Source organism: Galeopterus variegatus, unplaced genomic scaffold (genome assembly GCF_000696425.1).
Source record: "Galeopterus variegatus unplaced genomic scaffold, G_variegatus-3.0.2 Scaffold5385, whole genome shotgun sequence".
NCBI classification, from domain to species: Eukaryota; Metazoa; Chordata; class Mammalia; order Dermoptera; family Cynocephalidae; genus Galeopterus; species Galeopterus variegatus.
In genome coordinates, this window is record NW_007731496.1 from 241,667 (window position 1) to 259,434 (window position 17,768).

The 17,768-nt window shown below is 39.7% G+C and overlaps 1 pseudogene; it reads left to right on the top strand.

The window, feature by feature from the left end:
• LOC103604774 overlaps window positions 1-17,768 on the top strand; it is a 24,837-nt pseudogene that overhangs the window by 2,966 nt on the left and 4,103 nt on the right.

The following is a 17,768-nucleotide window of genomic DNA, read 5'->3' on the forward strand; positions in this document are numbered from 1 at the left end:
ATGGCCAGTCTAACTGGGGTGAGATGATATCTCAATGTGGTTTTGATTTGCATTTCCCTGACGCTTAGTGATGAGCATTTTTTATTTACATACAAAGGCCATTTGTATGTCTTCCTTTGAAAAATGTCTATTCATCTCCTTTGCCAATTTTTATTTATTTTTTTATTTTATTTTATTTTATTTTCCTTTTTGTCTTTTTTTGTGACCGGTAACGGGATCGCAACCCTCAGTGTCGCACCTGTACCGCGACCGGCAACGGGATTGCAACCCTTGGTGTCACGCCCGCACCGCGCTCAACCAGTGAGCAGACCGGTTTCTATATGGGATCCGAACCCTTGGCGGGAGCGCCGCCGTGTTCCCAAGCGCCACACTCTACCGAGTGTGCCACTGGGCCGGCCCATCCATTGCCAATTTTTAAATTGGATTATTTGCTTTTTACTGTATGGTTGTTTGAGTTCCTTATATATTCTGGGTATTAATCCCTTGTTGGATGTATAGTTTGGAAATATTTTCTCCAATTCTGTAGGTGTCTTTCCAATTTTGTAGGTTGTCTTAGTTTGATAGAATCCGATTTATTTCTTCTTTTGTTGTTTATGCTTTGGGAGTCTTATTCATAAAGTCTTTGACCACTCCTACTTCTTGGAGTGTTTCATCTGTGTTTTCCTTTGGTAATTTTATGGTTTGGGGTCTTATCTCTAGGCAATTTTGAGTTGATTTTGGTATGTGGTGAGAGGTACAGGTCCAGTTTCATTCTTCTGCATATGGATGTCCAATTTTCCCAGCACCATTTATTGCAGAAGCAGTCTTCTCCCCAATGTATGTTCTTCAAAGATCAGTTGGCTGTAAGTATGTAGGTTGATTCCCGGATTTTCTATTCTGTTCCATTGGTCCAAGTGTCTGTTTTTTTTTTTTTTTTCTCCTTTTTGTCTTTTTTTTTTTACTGACCGGTAACGGGATCGCAACCCTCGGTGTCACGCCCGTACCGGGGACCGGCAACGGGATCGCAGTCCTCGGTGTTGCGCACGCACCGCGCTCAGCCAGTGAGTGGGAACCGGTCTCCACATGGGATCCGAACCCTCGGCGGGAGCACCACCGCGCTCCCAAGTGGCGCACTTCTCCAGTGCGCCACCGGGCCGGCCCCAAGGGTCTGTTTTTTTTTTTTTTTTTTTCCTTTTTGTCTTTTTTCGTGTCTGGCAACGGATCGCAACCCTCAGTGTCGCGCCCGTACTGGACCAGGACCGGCAACAGGATCGCAACCCTCATTGCTGCACCTGCACCTCGCTCAGCCAGTGAGCGGGAACCAGTCTGTATGTGGGATCTGAACCCTCAGCGGGAGCGCCGCCGTGCTCCGAAGCGGCACACTGTAGCAGTGTGCCACTGGGCCGGCCCCCAAGTGTCTGTTTTTTTTTTTTTTTTTTTCCTTTTTGTCTTTTTTCGTGTCTGGCAACGGATCGCAACCCTCAGTGTCGCGCCCGTACTGGACCAGGACCGGCAACAGGATCGCAACCCTCAGTGCTGCACCTGCACCTCGCTCAGCCAGTGAGCGGGAACCAGTCTGTATGTGGGATCTGAACCCTCAGCGGGAGCGCCGCCGTGCTCCGAAGCGGCACACTGTAGCAGTGTGCCACTGGGCCGGCCCCCAAGTGTCTGTTTTTTAATTTTAAGTTGGGTAGTGTTATGCCTCTGGCTTTATTTATTTATTTAATCAATCAATCAATCTTTGCTCAGGATTACTTTGGCTATTTGGGTCTTTTGTTGTTCCATGTGAATGTTAGGATTGCTTTTTCTATTTCTGTGAAGAATGTCATTGGTATTTTGAAGGGGACTGTATTGAATCTATAGATTGCTTTGGGTAGCATGGACATTTTCACAATATTAATTCTTCCCATCCAAGAACATGATATTTCTTTCTACCTTTTTATGGTCTGTTTAATTTCTCTCAGTAGTATTTTGTAGTTCTCACTTCAGAGATCTTTCACCTCCTTCGTTAAATTGACTACTAGGTATTTTATTTTTCTGGCCAATATTGTAAATGGGATTGCTTTCTTGATTTCTTTTACTGCTAGTTTATCAGAGTATAAGAATGCTACTGATTTTGGGGTGCTGATTTTGTATCCTACAACATTACTAAAATTGTTAATCAGCTCGTCTAAGAGTTTTTTGATAGAGTCTTTAGGTTTTTCTCTATATAAGATCATGTTGTCTACAAACAGGGACAGCTTGACTTTGTCTTTTCCAATCTGGATGCCCTTTATTTCTTTTTCATACCTGATTACTCTGGCTAGTATTTCCAATACTGTGTTAAGTAGGAGTGGTGAGAGTGGGTATCCTTGTCTTGTTCCTGTTCATACCCACAAGTTCTACCTGTGGTATGATGTATGATTATTTTCATTAGTTTCAAGAAATTTTTTCTTTCCTGTTTAATTACTTCTCAGACCCATAGGTCATTCAGGAGCCTGTTGTTTAGTTTCCATGCACTCGTATAGTTTCCACAGTTTTGCTTGTTATTGATTTCCAGTTTCAATCTGTTGTGCTCTGAAAAGATACTTGGAAGAATTTCAGTTTTTAAAATCTTTCTAAGATTTGATTTGTGACCTAATATGTGGTTTATCCTGGAGAATGTTCCATGTGCTGATGAGAAGAACGTATATTCTGTAGTTGTTGGATGAACTGTTCTGCAGATATCTGCCAGGTCCCTTTGGTCTAAGGTGTATTTTAAATCCTGAGTTTCTTTGTTGATTTGTTTCCTGGAAGATCTGTCCAATGCTGAGAGGGGTGTTCAGGTCACCCACTATTATCATATTAGGGTCTCTCTCTTTTTTTAGGTCTGAGAGTGTTTGCTTTACATATCTGGGTTCTCCAGTGTTGGGTGCATACATATTTATGATTTTTATGTCTTCTAACCGGATAGATCCCCTTATCATTATGTAGTGGCCTTCTTTGTCTCTTTTTATGGTTTTTGGTTTAATGTTTATTTTGTCTGATATAAGAATAGCTGTTCCTGCTTGTTTGGGGTTTCCATTTGCATGGTATATCTTTTTCCATCCCTTCACTTGTAGTCTATGTGTGTTTTTACAGGTGAGGTTAGTCTCTTGATGACAGCATATTATTAGATTTTTAATCCAATTAGTCTCTGTCTTTTGAATGGAGAGTTTAATCCATTTACATTTAGGGTTGTTATTGACAGGAGTTGCTTTACTACTGTCATCTTATTGCTTTTTATTTAAATATGTTAAATATCTTTTGTCCCTTTCCCTCTTATTTTTCATCTTCAATGTTAGTTGGATTTTTGAGGTGGCATGATTTAGCTTCTCTCTCTTCATTGTTTGCATTTTTATTTTAGTGGCAGATTTAGCTCTTTCTTGTGTGTCTGTGATAGTGATTATCATTTTTCAGATTCCAGATGCAGGATTCCTTTGAGAATTTCTTGCAGGGCTGGTCATGTGGTGGTGAACTCCCACAATATTTGTTTTTCTGGGAAATACATTATTTCTCCCCATTTCTGAAGGATAACCTTGCTGGGTATAGAATTCTTGGTTGGCAATTATTTTCTTGTATTATTTTGAATATATCATCCCATTTTCTTGTGGCCTGTAAGGTTTCAGTTGAGAAGTCTGCTGTTATTCTGATGGGGCCTGTCTTAAAGGTGACTTGACACTTTTCTCTTCCTGCTTTTAGAATTCTCTCTTTGTGTTTGAGCTTTGCCAGTTTGACTATAATGTGTCTTGGAGAGGATGTTTTTGGTTGAATCTGTTTGGGGATCTTTGGGCTTTCTGCATTTGAATGTCTGCATCTCTCACTATACCTGGGGAGTTTTCTGTTATTATTTCCTTGAACAGGTTTTTAATACTTTTTTCTTTCTCCTCCTCTTCTGGAATACCCGTGATTCAGATATTTGTGCACTTGTCTGCTAGCTCTGTAGATTTTCTTCTTCTTCTTTTTTTTTTTTTTTGTCTTTTTGTCTTTTTCCGTGTCCGGCAACGGATCGCAACCCTCAGTGTTGCCCCCGTACCGGACCGGGGACCGGCAACGGGATCGCAACCCTCGGTGTTGCTCCCACGCCTCGCTCAGCCAGTGAGCGGGAACCGGTCTGTATGTGGGATCTGAACCCTCGGGCGGGAGCGCCGCCGCGCTTCCCAAGCGGCGCACTTATCCAGTGCGCCACCGGGCCGGCCCCCAAATTCTATTTCTGCTTTTACTTTTTTTTTTTTTTTGTCTTTTTGTCTTTTTCCGTGTCCGGCAACGGATCGCAACCCTCAGTGTTGCCCCCGTACCGGACCGGGGACCGGCAACGGGATCGCAACCCTCGGTGTTGCTCCCACGCCTCGCTCAGCCAGTGAGCGGGAACCGGTCTGTATGTGGGATCTGAACCCTCGGGCGGGAGCGCCGCCGCGCTTCCCAAGCGGCGCACTATCCAGTGCGCCACCGGGCTGGCCCGATTTTCTTCATTTTTTAAAATTCTTTTTTCCTTTTTTTGTCTGCCTGGTTTATTTCAAGAGTGCCATCTTCGAGATCTGAAACTCTTTCTTCTGCTTGCTCTAGCCTGCTGCTGAAGCTCTCTGTTGTGGGTTTTTATTTTTGTTGTTGTTATTGTTGTTTTAAAGATGACTGGTAAGGGGATCTTAACCCTTGACTTGGTGTTGTCAGCACCATGGTCTCTGAAGTGAGCTAACCAGCCATCCCTATATAGGGATCCAAACCCATGGCCTTGGTGTTATCAGCACCACACTCTCCCAAGTGAGCCACAGGCTGGCCCTTTGTTGTGTTTTTTTATTTGAGTGTATCCTTCAGTTCTAGGAGTTCTGCTACCTTCTTTTTAAAGGTATTAATGTCTTTGTAAATTTCCTCCTTCATATCCTGGATATTTTTTCTTGTTTCATTGTTTTCTCTAATCAAGTCTTCTCTTATCTCTGAGTTTTCTGAAGGTTGTTGCTCAGAATTCCTTTTCAGACTATTCTAGACTTTCCTGCTATATGCGATCTGGTACTTGAGTATTACTGTAGTCCTTTGGTCATATCATATCTTCTTGTTTGTTTGTAGTTCTAGTAGTTTTTCATTTATGTTTAGTAATCTGGTAGGGCACTTGTTTCTTCTATTATTCTGGAGTGGGCTATGAGGAGAAAGACCTTCCTATATCTGTAGGCTCTGTGCAGTTGAGTGTGCAGTAGGCTGCCTGTAGGGTGGCCCTGGCTACTACTGTGGTGGTGACCCATCCTTACTGTGGCAGTAGGAGTGGCAGTGGCTGTGGTAGACAACCTTGGCTCCAGCTTGGGCAGTGGGGCAGGCCTCTCCCTGGTCGTTGTTGATTCATAGAAGTCAAGTTGACTCTTTTTAAGTTGGCCTATATCCAGCAACCTTGATAAAATCGCTCAATTCTGGTAGTCTGTCTGTACATTCTTTTCATTTTTTAATGTAAACTATTTTGTCATCTTGAATAACTTAATTTCTTCCTTTTCAGTATTTATGCTTTTTATTTATTTTTTTCATACCTGATTATAATAACTCAGAACTCTAGTTGAATAGAAGTGATGAGGTTTTCTTTTTCCCAATCTTAAGGTGAATATTTTAGTATTTTAGCATAAATTATGAGATTTGAGGAAGCAGTTTTGTGTGTTTGTGGCTGGTTCAGGGATCAAACCTTGGATCTTGGTGTTATCAGCCTGAGGCAGCATTTTAATCAGGTTAATGACGACATGCCTTTTGATTTCTGGTTTGCTCAGATTTTTTTTTTTATCATGGATTTAATTTTGTCAAATGATTTTTTTTGCATCAGGGTGAGCATGTGATTTTTTTCCTTTTTTCTGTTAATGACGTGAGTTACATTGACTAATTTTGAAGTGTTAGACAACCCTTAAATTCTTCAAATAAATCCCACTGCTGTATGTGGTATATCATCCTTTTTATATATTATTAATTTTGATTTGCTAATATTTTATTTAAGATTTTGCAGCTTTGCTTATGAGAGAGATTGGTCTTTAATTTTCCTTTCTTGCCAAATTTTTATATTGTTAACCTAAATAACAGAGAGGCTTGCTAAAAAAAAAAAAGTTTAATTGAGAATATAACATTGCAGTGGTAATACACATACCATAGTAAACTATGTGTGTATTCAGCAAGGTAAAGGAAGACAAAGGGGATTAAAGGAAAAATGATGGAGAATTACATAATTATTTTGGGATAATTGTCCTCGCTACAGAAATCAGTAACAAAGGTGAAACCAGTTTCAGGTAGGACTCACCAAGTATTTTTGGTGCAAGGTTGCAGTTTTGCAGAGTCCTTTTGTGATCATTTTTATCAGGCATTCAGACATGAGAACCCTCCTTACATGACCTTCCCCAGCTCTATTTGTCAGGATTTTGTTTTCTCCCCATTGGTTTTTTTGGGGGGATTTTTGTTTTGTTTTTTTAGCACAAGAGACTCCGTTTTGATTGACAAGTTTCACAATATCAAGATTATGCTGACCTCACTGACAAATATTTTGTTTAAGATTGTTATCATTTCTTCCTTAAAAATTAGTGAAGTCATCTGGTCTTTGGTTTTCTTTCTGGGAAGTTCTTTTTTTTTTTTTTACGTCTTTTTTTTTTTTTTTTTCTGACCGGTAACGGGATCGCAGCCCTCAGTGTCGCACCCGTACCGGGGACCGGCAACGGGATCGCAACCCTCGGTGTTGCGCCCGCACCGCGCTCAGCCAGTGAGCGGGAACCGGTCTCCACATGGGATCCGAACCCTCGCCGGGAGCGCTGCCGCACTTCCCAAGCGGCGCACTCTCCAGTGCGCCACCGGGCCGGCCCACTTTCTGGGAAGTTCTAATGACAGATTTCTTTAATATGTAATGGACTATTCATATTTTCTACTTCTTGTGACAGCTCTGGTAAATTGTATTTATTGAGAAACTTGTGCATTTCACCCCAAGTTTTACAATTATTATATTAAAGTTTTAAATAATATTCTCTTTTCTTTTTCATATTTGTAGGATCCATAAGCACACCTTTTAAATCTCTACTATTGTTTATGTTTCTCTGTTTTGTTGTTCTTTGGCCTTATTAGGTGTTTATTAATGTTATCAATCTTCGTAAAAGAACAACTTTGGATTTTGTTGGTTTTTCTGTATTGTGTCTTTGCTTTCTGTTTCACCAATATCCTCCTTTACCTTTCTTTCTTTCTTTCTCTTTTTTATTAGGTTTGATTTGCTGTTCCTTTTCTAGTGTCTTGAGATGGGAGCTTGAATGCTTAATTTCCAGCCTTTTTTTCCTACAAGAAAGCTATAGATTTTCCTTAAGGCTGCTTTTATTGAGGGCTATACATTTTTCTCCATACACTATTTTCAGCACATCCCACACATTTTGGTACATCATACATTGTTATTTTTCAATTCATAGTGTATTCTGGTTTCTATTTTGATTTCTACTTTGATGCATGGATATTTCTAAAGTGTACTGTAATTTCTAGGCAGTTGGAGGTTTTTTGGTGGCTTTTTGTTAATGACTTCTAGCTTACTTCCATATGATTTGTGAAAATACTCTGAATGATTTCCTTGTCAAAAGTTGTAGAGCCTTTCTTTATAGCCCAGAATATGGACAATTTAGGGAAGTATTTCAAGTGCACTTGAAAAGAATGTGAATTCTGTCATTTGATTGTAATGTTAATACATATATCAGTTAGACCTACTTTGTTATTTATGTCAGTCAGATCTTCTTTAATCCTTTCTGATTTTTTTGTATCTCTTTTATTAGCTATTGAGAGAGGTGTGTTAAATCTCTCACTATCTTTGCATTTTTGTCTATTTTTTCTTTCACTTGTGTCAATCTTTGCATTATATGTTTTGAAGTTATGAAGTTAGTGAGTACATATAGATTTACAATTTTATGCTTTTCCCATTGCGTTGTGTCTTTTACTATTATGAAATATTCCTATTAAAGGCAAGAATAATTAGATATAAGGTCTTTTTTGTCTGATATTACTCTAGATATACCTGCTGTCTTTTGGTTAGTATTTACAAACTATGTCTTCTCCTATCCTTTTTTTTTTTTTTTTTCCTTTTTTGTCTTTTTTCGTGACCGGCAACGGATCGCAACCCTCAGTGTCGCGCCCGTACCGGACCGGGACCGGCAACGGGATCACAACCCTCGGTGTTGCACCCGCACCTTGCTCAGCCAGTGAGCGGCCGGCCTGTATGTGGGATCCGAACTCTCGGCGGGAGCGCCTCCGCGCTCCCAAGCGGCGCTCTGTAGCAGTGCGCCACCAGGCCGGCCCCGTTCTCCTATCCTTTTAATTTCAATGTTTCTCTGTCCTTGTATTTAAAAGGCGTACCTTATAAACAGTGTGTAGTTTTGGGTTTTCTTTTCAGGTATGCTCTGGCAATTTTAGCCTTTTGTTGGCTTATATTATCCAGTATACATTAAATATAATTGCTTACATTGTTGAGTTTATGTCTATCCTATTATTCTTATTCTTATTATTCTTATCCTATTATTTCTATTTAGTGCATCTGCTTTATGTTCTCATTTGCCTGATTTTGGATTAATTATATTTCCATTGTCTTCCTTCTATGACAGTACTTCAAAAAGTTCATGGAAAAATAGAATTGAAAGTATACTTTTTATCTTTCCATTGTCTTCCTTCTATGACAGTACTTCAAAAAGTTCATGGAAAAATAGAATTGAAAGATAATATGAAGTTCCATGAACTTTTTGAAGTACCCTCTTATTTTTGTTATACATTCTTTTATGTTTTAGTTTTTATCCTGTAGATTACAACATGCATTCTCATGTATTATAGCTTAATACATATTATTTTTACTGTTTCCCAATAGTTCTAGAACCTTGGAGTTTTTTTTCAACGTATGAATACTATTTACATTTTTTCTTTTTTTTTTTGGTGGCTGGCTGGTAAGGGAATATGAACCTTTGATCTTGGTGTTATCAGTGCCACTCCCTTCCGAATGAGCTAACCAGCCAGCCAAGTTTTTTTTTTTTTATTCCATTTGTCAGTCCCCACTCCGCACCAAGCCCCAAGTACTTCTCGGTAATGAATTTTAATTCTACATGTATTTAAACATACATATTTTTGACCTTGTTGATACTCATTTAGATTTACCTTCATAGTTATTTGCCCTTTATGGTTTTCTTCATTCCCACAGTTACAGCTAGGATCATTTTCCTTCTGCCAGATGAATCCATGAAACTTTCCTTGATGTGGATTTAGATAAGCAGTTGATAGCATACAAAAGCTCTCAGCAATAATAATGATAATAGAGCCTCTCTAGTGGGCACTTCAGCAATTCTCTTGTCACCATTTAAAATGTACAAATTCTGCAACTCCACTTATGGGTATTTGTCATACAGATACATTTCTGCATATGGAATACAATATAAAATAAATAGCAATAACTTGGAAGTAATCTAAATATTGGTTGTTAGGCTGAAGTAGACAAATTCCTTGTCCTCCACTTATATTAATCCTTGTTTTAGTTTTACAGCTAAAATATACATGCTTGTAAGGAATATCTAAAGGTTATGTAAAGGGTTAACAGCTGAATGCGTTTCTGAGCTCTGTGACTTTGCAGTTTGCCATCCTGTCAGGTCTTCCTGCGTGGGTGAGAGACTGGTTGCTCTCTAGCTCCAGTTGCAGAAAGCCCCTTAACCACATCCCCCATCTCCATGACCCAGTTTTGCCCACCTGGTGAAGCGCTCTACCTAAAGCCCCCCACCTACCTTTAACCACCTGGTGAAGACCCCAATTGAGGGGACTCTGCCTGGATACAGACAGAGCCAATAGAAAAGCTTGCTTGCTTGCTCAAGAAAGGTATATAACTCCAGTTCTCCCTGCATTCCAGGCCCAAGTTTTGGAACGTGAGTTCACCCGGAACTGCTAGCACAATAAATCATCTGACTTCTCCATTTCTCCAAGTGTCTGTGTTTCCTTGGCGACTTTTTCCATAACAAGGCAGTTAATTAAATAAATTATGGGTCATTTGTAAGATGGAATTTTTAATAGCCCAAATAAGAAAAAAGTAACTTTTTATGTATGAATATAAAATGGTCTCCAAAATATATGTTTAATAAAAGAATAGCGCAAAAGGAGGCACTTCCCCTGTATTGTAGTGAGGGAGTAGGAATTCTGACCAACCTGTTAGTGAAAATAACTATGTTACAGATAATATATAAAAATAATCCCTGAGAGGTTTTAAGCAGAGTTGAAAACAAACGTCCAGAAACTTGGATGTTCAAGAAACTTCTTGTAAGAATGAAGACTTTTTGCTAAAGCCCCTGAGTATGATTGTGTCATTCCTACTGGAGCAGAGATGTGTTCGTGGCCTCTCAGAACCCCCTCGGCTAATGCCTGTGTGGAGAGTCGGAGGGAGGGAGGACACATCAGTGTAACAATGTCACAAATGTGAGGAAAGCCTACTCTTCCCCGACCTCTCTTTTCCATCCAGCCCTGCCATCTTAGAATAATCTCCCAGAAGAAGACAGATCATTCCTGGCATTCTAAAGTGATGGTTCATGTGAGTTGGAATTGTCCTGTCTTTTTATGGTTTGTCATAAAAATACATGCTGGAGTGTCTTCAGGAAGCAGCTCCCATACCTGTCACTGCTGTGAGTGCTGGTCACACAGGCCAGTGCCTTCCCTGAGCCCTCCTTTTCTCTCCAGTCTGTTCTTGAATACTAGTTAGCAGACTAGTGGGCACTTCATACTTGCCCAGTTTTCAGCCAAGAATGCAGATGGAGCATATTCCTCAAGGGAAGTATTAAAGCCTCCCTTTAAAAAACCATGGTTGAGATGAATCACCACACAGGACTCCACATAAGAAAGCTTTGATCTCTTCCACTGGGTTTTTAATTAGATAAAATGGGATAACTAGATAATAACTTTTATTTGTGGAGACCCTGAGAAGTCTGGGAAAATGCAAATGTCTAGAACATGATCTCTTCCACTGGGTTTTTAATTAGATAAAATGGGATAACTGGATAATAACTTTTATTTGTGGAGACCCTGAGAAGTCTGGGAAAATGCAAATGTCTAGAACATAAAGTGTAAGGATGTTTAAGTCAGTTTTAACCATAAGATGTACCATTTATCTTGTCTATACCAGGCAATAAAAATGTTTATTAGATACTTATCTTGACAAAGGAAAATGCTTGTGATCTCATATGCTGACATATTGATGGAACTGAGTCCTTAAGAAATAATTGCATCAGATGCAAATTATACTTCAAAGGTGGAAATATAATTTAAGACACATAATGTTAGACAGATGGAAGGCATGAGTTTGTTTTCTTATTCTGAAAAATGGTGTGCTTTTTGCTATTTTGTTTTTTGCTATCATCTATTTTACAAAATTTGTCCACTGCCAGCCCTTCTGTGTGCAGAAGACCTGTTTTCCCAGTGGCAGGGAGGCAGGGCCCCCCTCCAGTCCTCCCAAGTCATGCTCCAGTCCCAGCCTTTCTATATCATCTTCCTCCATCTCGCTTTCCATCTGGAAAACCTGTCTTTAATTTCACTGGTGATGTGTATGTTCACTTTCCTCAGAGGTTGGTGGATTCAAGGATGTGGCCATTGACTTCTCTTGGGAGGAGTGGGACTGCCTGGGTGCTGCACAGAGGGCCCTGTACCAAGACATGATGCTGGAGAACTACAGCACCTGGTGTCAGTCAGTGTGGAGGTTACTCAAGGTAATTCAGGGTTTGCCCTTTGGAGGTTCTACCTTCGTTCTGTGGATTTGTGGGTTGTTTGAGTTTCTGATCCTGCTGCTGTTGGAATAATCTGGACTTTATCGTTGTTAAAAGGCATCTCCCACACACTGTGCAAAAGAACTTCACACTTTCCCTGTGTTGTTCTTGTGACCATCTCTCATCTTCAGTGACCAAAAGCTGGGTCTGAATTCTGCCACACCTACTGCTTTATCATATTTCTTTTTTTTTTGAAGTGGGGAGGGTGGTTGGCTGGTACAGGAATTGATCATATTTCTTTTCTTCTCTTGTAAGTAGGATTTTCCAGTCTCAAGCTAGGTATGATCTCCCTATTGGAGCAGGAGAAGCAGCCTTGGACAGTGACCAGGGGCATGGAGGGAGGACATCATGCAAGGGGGTACAAGCACAGCAGCAGGGGTGCTGGACAGCCCCAGTGTGCCACAGCAGCAATACCTGTGATATCTTTGTTGGGAAATGCCCCTCCAGGGACAAAGGCCTGAGGAGGAAGAGAAGGCCTGAGACACAGGGAGAAAAGTAACATATGTTTCTCCCTTCCCAGACAGGTAGGTGAGTGTCTTCCTTCCCCATGACTGGTACCCAGAACACAAAGATACTTCAAAAAGTTTATGGAAAAATAGAATTAAAGGATAACAAATTTTGCCATGAACTTTTTAAAGTACCCTCACATCTGGCCTGACCTTTTTATTATTATTTTTATTTATTATTTTTTTTTTTAAAAGATGACCGGTAAGGGGATCTTAACCCTTGACTTGGTGTTGTCAGCACCACGCTCAGCCAGTGAGCGAACCGGCCATCCCTATGTGGGATCCGAACCCGGGGCCTTGGTGTTATCAGCACCGCACTCTCCCGAGTGAGCCACGGGCCGCTGGCCTGACCTTTTTAAAGTTAAAAATAAAATCACCAATTTACAGACAAATTAGAAAAAAATTAAATCTTTGTGGACGTTTTTGAGGTCAGAAAACTTTTCAGTAATGTAAATTAGAGAAATTGTAAATAATTTGTATAAAAATTGATATTCACTAAAAATAAAACAAATATTTTAATCAAAACCAGATTGCAAACTTGGAGCTATCATGACAATGTGTAACTGTGTTCTTAATATCAATGGCCATAAAAAGAAAAGTATAAAGACAATAATACATAAATATGGTAAAAAACACAGATGATACACAAAAGAAAGTCTAATTCTTTCCCAGCTTCTCCTTGTCATTTAGATGTGTAAATATTGTCAATTCTAAAATATGTATTTTTTAACAACTCTTTTACTTATTCAATGAATTGTTATTCCCTTTTTCAGAAGTTTTTCCTTAATTCAGTCATTCAGGCCTTATTTTTTCACTATTTATTCAAAATGTATGGATGTTTAATTTATTCAAGACTCACATCAGGACTCGGGGGAATGAAAGTGAATAAACTATTAAGGAATGTGTCATCTAATGAGAAAGCTAGGTCAGGTGTGTAAGCAATGCCCATAAAGTACACTCTGCCACAGGAGGTGATGTAACAGGACGGATGCTTAGAGGAAAATCATGACTGAAGATGCAAGTGTGGAGGCCACTAGGAAAAAGGACTTAGGTTTGCACTGAGGTGAACAGAGGGTCAGTGGGGAGTGAGGGGCTGAGGTATGGGGTGATGGAGGAAAACGAAGGAGAACACCTGTTAAAGATGGAGGCACTCCAGGATTTATACTGTAAGCAGAAATGCAAAAAGACTGGGTCAGCAAAAATTCGCAGAGCTTAACTGCAAACCACAGACTTCCTATTGAGTTACTTAGGAGACAGAGAGGTGTGGGAGGCGTTTACAGCTGGCTAAAACATATATAAGACATGCCTGTACCCAATAAATTGGCTTAGTGTGTGCACTAAGCCCCAGAACTTTGTGTCTGGCCTGTGGCTGACCACCTCCCCAGGCGGCAGCCCCTAGCTCAAGGTGTGCTTTGAGCAATTCACCTTCCTGCACTCTCTTGTCAGGGCTGCATGTGGCCCTGCTCCCTGAGGGACTCCTGGCAGAGGCTACGTGTAGTCCTGCCTCCCGAGACCCCCAGGACCAAGAGAAAGTTGCAGGTTGAGCCTCATGAAAGACAGAGCCTGGCCGTCAAGATGTGGCACCATCAACAGGTGGCCATTGGTGAGTTTTCTATTTTGAGCAGAAGTCAGATTGAAATGTCATTCAATGAAGAATTCTTTTTTCCTTTGAAATTTGAAAAAGATGATACATTTCATGTTTTTTATAAAAAAAAAGTTTTATGTTCTAGAAATAACATCCATGTTTTAATATTATGGTTCTAATCATTGAATTTATATGGTTTTTATCTTACTTCTTTCATAGAGCACTACTTTATCTTTTTTTATTTTGGTATAGATTCAAATGTATACATCATACATAGTCCCTTAAGATTGCTTTGCAATTTCTTGTTAATAAATTTTCACTCTGATACACACACATCTTTTATTTGTGTGGCTTTTTCTGCATCTTAGTACAGTCTTAGGTTGGGTTCCCTGAGAAATAGATGGAGATTTGCATGCAGTAATGGGGTCTGGCTTGAAATAAGAAATTAGGAGTGCTAAACTGCTTCAATACTTGCAGAAGTCTTAATAAATCATCTTATAGCTACACTTTGATGTGATGTTTTTGTATTGAGCCCTGTCTTTCTTATAGTGCTGTGGATTTGATCTGTCACTGGCTTGAGAGGCTGGAGGTAAGAAATAATTTTATTTTCCAACAGAGTTCAATACTTGCAGAAGTCTTAATAAATCATCTTATAGCTACACTTTGATGTGATGTTTTTGTATTGAGCCCTGTCTTTCTTATAGTGCTGTAGATTTGATCTGTCACTGGCTTGAGAGGCTGGAGGTAAGAAATAATTTTATTTTCCAACAGAGCAATTTCAGAGCACTATTTATGCCCTCTACATTTTATTTGCAAACTGGCCACTTCTTTTTTGCAATGACTTATCATGTGAGCTAGGAACAAGTAGCTGACACTTCAAACTTTCTTAATGACAGTAATCTTATTCAAGAGTTCAGATCCCTATACTGGCCAGCTGGTAAGCAACCCAACCAACCAACCAACCAAAAATAATATGTAGTAGACTGAATGTCCCCCCAAGCTCACTGAAGCTTAAATTGTATCCTCCAAGTTTTAAGTATTAGAAACTTGGCCCACACTGTGACTGTTAAGAGGGTGGGAAATCCTATTAAGGTAATTAAAAGGGGGGCCTTGAAGAGGTGGTTAGATTATAAGACCATGCCCTAGTGAAAGGATTAAAAATGTTGGTCATGGTCATGGTTTGGAGGGCTTTGAAAGGGGAACATGAAAAGTCTGTCTCCCGCTCTCTCTGCTCTGCCACTTTCTTAGTGAGATACACTGCCATCACTGTTGCTAATACCCAGACCTTCACCAGCTGTGTTTCCTGGACTTTGGACTTCCAACTTCTGAACATGTAGGCAATATGTTGTGTTTTCTTTATAAAATAACCAGTTCTGTGTATTTTGTTATAAGCAACAGAAATGAACTAATACATAATCTTATTCAAGTTCAAAACTTTATTGAGTACTTTTTCTATTTTCTAAACTACTGTGGGGAATAGTTTTACCAAATGTTCTACCACGATGGAACAGGGTCACCATTTTCCCAGCCTTTGTCAAATGCTGTTCATTTTATCCAAACTCAGCTGCTATCCAGTCCTAAAGGCAGTGCCACAAATTTAGGATTCTCTTATGGCAGCTCTCATTCTGTGTGCCAGATTTTTATTAGCTGGCTATTTCTGTGTAACAGACAATTCTGAAATTTAGTGATTTGCAATAATAATTTTTTATTATTTTTCATGAGTCTAGGGAAGGCTGTGTAGTTCTGCTGAGGTGGACCTGGCTGACGTGATGGGCTTATTGGGTGTCTGGGGCCTTAGCTCATATGTCTGGGCTGACCATAGCTCTTATGTGGTCTGTCAACCATTAGCAGGCAGCCAGGGTTTTTTATGGTAGAATCAGGTTCTGAGAGAGAGTAGAGACACACAAAATCCCTTGAGAGTTAGGTGCAAACTGACACAACACTTTGGCCACATTCTATTGGACAAAGCTCCAGGGTTTTTTATGGTAGAATCAGGTTCTGAGAGAGAGTAGAGACACACACAATCCCTTGAGAGTTAGGTGCAAACTGACACAACACTTTGGCCACATTCTATTGGACAAAGCAAGTCTCAAGGGCAGCCTGGATTTAAGTTGGAGAGATAGAATTTACCCATTGATGGAAAGAGCTGCAAAGTCATATTGCAAAGAATTGGTGGAGAGTTTAACTATTTATACTATTAATCTACCATATATGCAGTGTTTCATCATAAACTTACATGGCAATAAACATAGATTTAGATCAATCTTAATAGGTTTATAGTATTCCAGGCATGGAAATGGGATAACTTAAGTAACTAAACCCTCTCAAAGAGAAATTAAAGTCTCAGTGGAATACATGAGTCTACATATGCAGCCACAACACTGTCAGAAAGACAAGGACTCAGTGTAAAGACCAAATCCAGGAGGTGACTATAAGATGCTCTATTAAAACCTCTGGAAGAGATAAGGCAGTCTAAGCTGAACAGACGTTTTCTGGGAAATTTGAGGTCACTGTACATGGAAACTTGATACCCAAAGGAATAAACAGTTCTAGAAAGAGGAGCATATCTTGCAAATAATTTATATTAATGGGTGTGGTTTTTTGGGAACCCTATATAACTTCACCAATTTAAGTTGATCAAGGAAATTTAGTGAAATTATTGGTCAGTGCTGAGGCCAAAATTAAGATTTGTGTCCTTATATTGAAAATGGGACTACCTACCTTTATGGTGGTAGGATCAGTCATTCAGGTGCAGGCACAGAATGGACAGACTTGGGGATTGATTCAAGAGTTACAGTGGTGTAGATCAAGGAGTGAAAGCTGAGTAAGCAAATATAAGGACAGACATAGGTGTTGGACTGCGAAAAGTTATCATGTTCATGGGTTCGGACCAGGATCATAATAATAATAAAATGATTTACACTTCACTGGCTGAATGATTTACACTTCACCGGGGAGTCTATCTTAATGTTCTTAATGCATATTCTTTCATTATTTTCCACAATTCTGCTGTAATAATATTAATAACTACTACTACACACTGAGCAGTAATGTGAGAGGTGGGTTTACATAATATCCATTGCATTAATTCTCATAGGTGCCAAACTCTTTTTCCATAGTTATAACAATTACATAAATGCTCTACTTATTGAGCATTTATATTGTGCCAAAGACCTATAGTCTTAACTCTCACAGTAATTCCACGAGAATTGTTATCCTTACCTTCATTTATCATATTAGAATTTGAGGGCTCAGGTTTGTAATTTGTGTAAGACATAAAGGTAATGGAACTTGAAAATATGGTCTGTCTTAATCATTTTCTGGTAGTTTTTCATGTGGAACTCATTAGTGATGTATCCTTTTATCTAACTCTATTTTGTCACCTCTGGAACCCTCACTGAGTTTCTCCTCTATTCTCTCAAAGACATTGCACAAGTGTGTAGTAATGTGAAAGTTGCTGTGAGGCTGTATAGTATTCATGGAATTCTTTTTACCCTTCATTTATTTTAGACTTACTTAGCACCTTCATTTTTTTCTACTCCTCTTCCTGGATACCTTTCCTCAATATTTGAGAATGTTTTCAGCCATTTAATCCCCTTCTCCCTCCTCCTGCTCCTCCTTTCTCCACCCCCTGGCTGGTATGGGTGATTTTCTATTGTTATTTTCACTTATCTCCAGTTTCTGCCAAAGAAATTTGATTGTTCATGGAGCAGGAAATCATTGTATGTTATACTTTCTTGTTGTTTTTCAGATTTGCCATGCATGTGGGATTCTAAGGAGTTATTTCCAAAAAAGAGCATTTTGAAAAAGAATCATTTCAATAGTATGTAATGGAAAGATTAAAAAACCATGTCTTTGGGGCCGGCCCGGTGGCGCACTGGATAGTGCGCCGCTTGGGAAGCGCGGCGGCGCTCCCGCCTGAGGGTGCGGATCCCACATACAGAC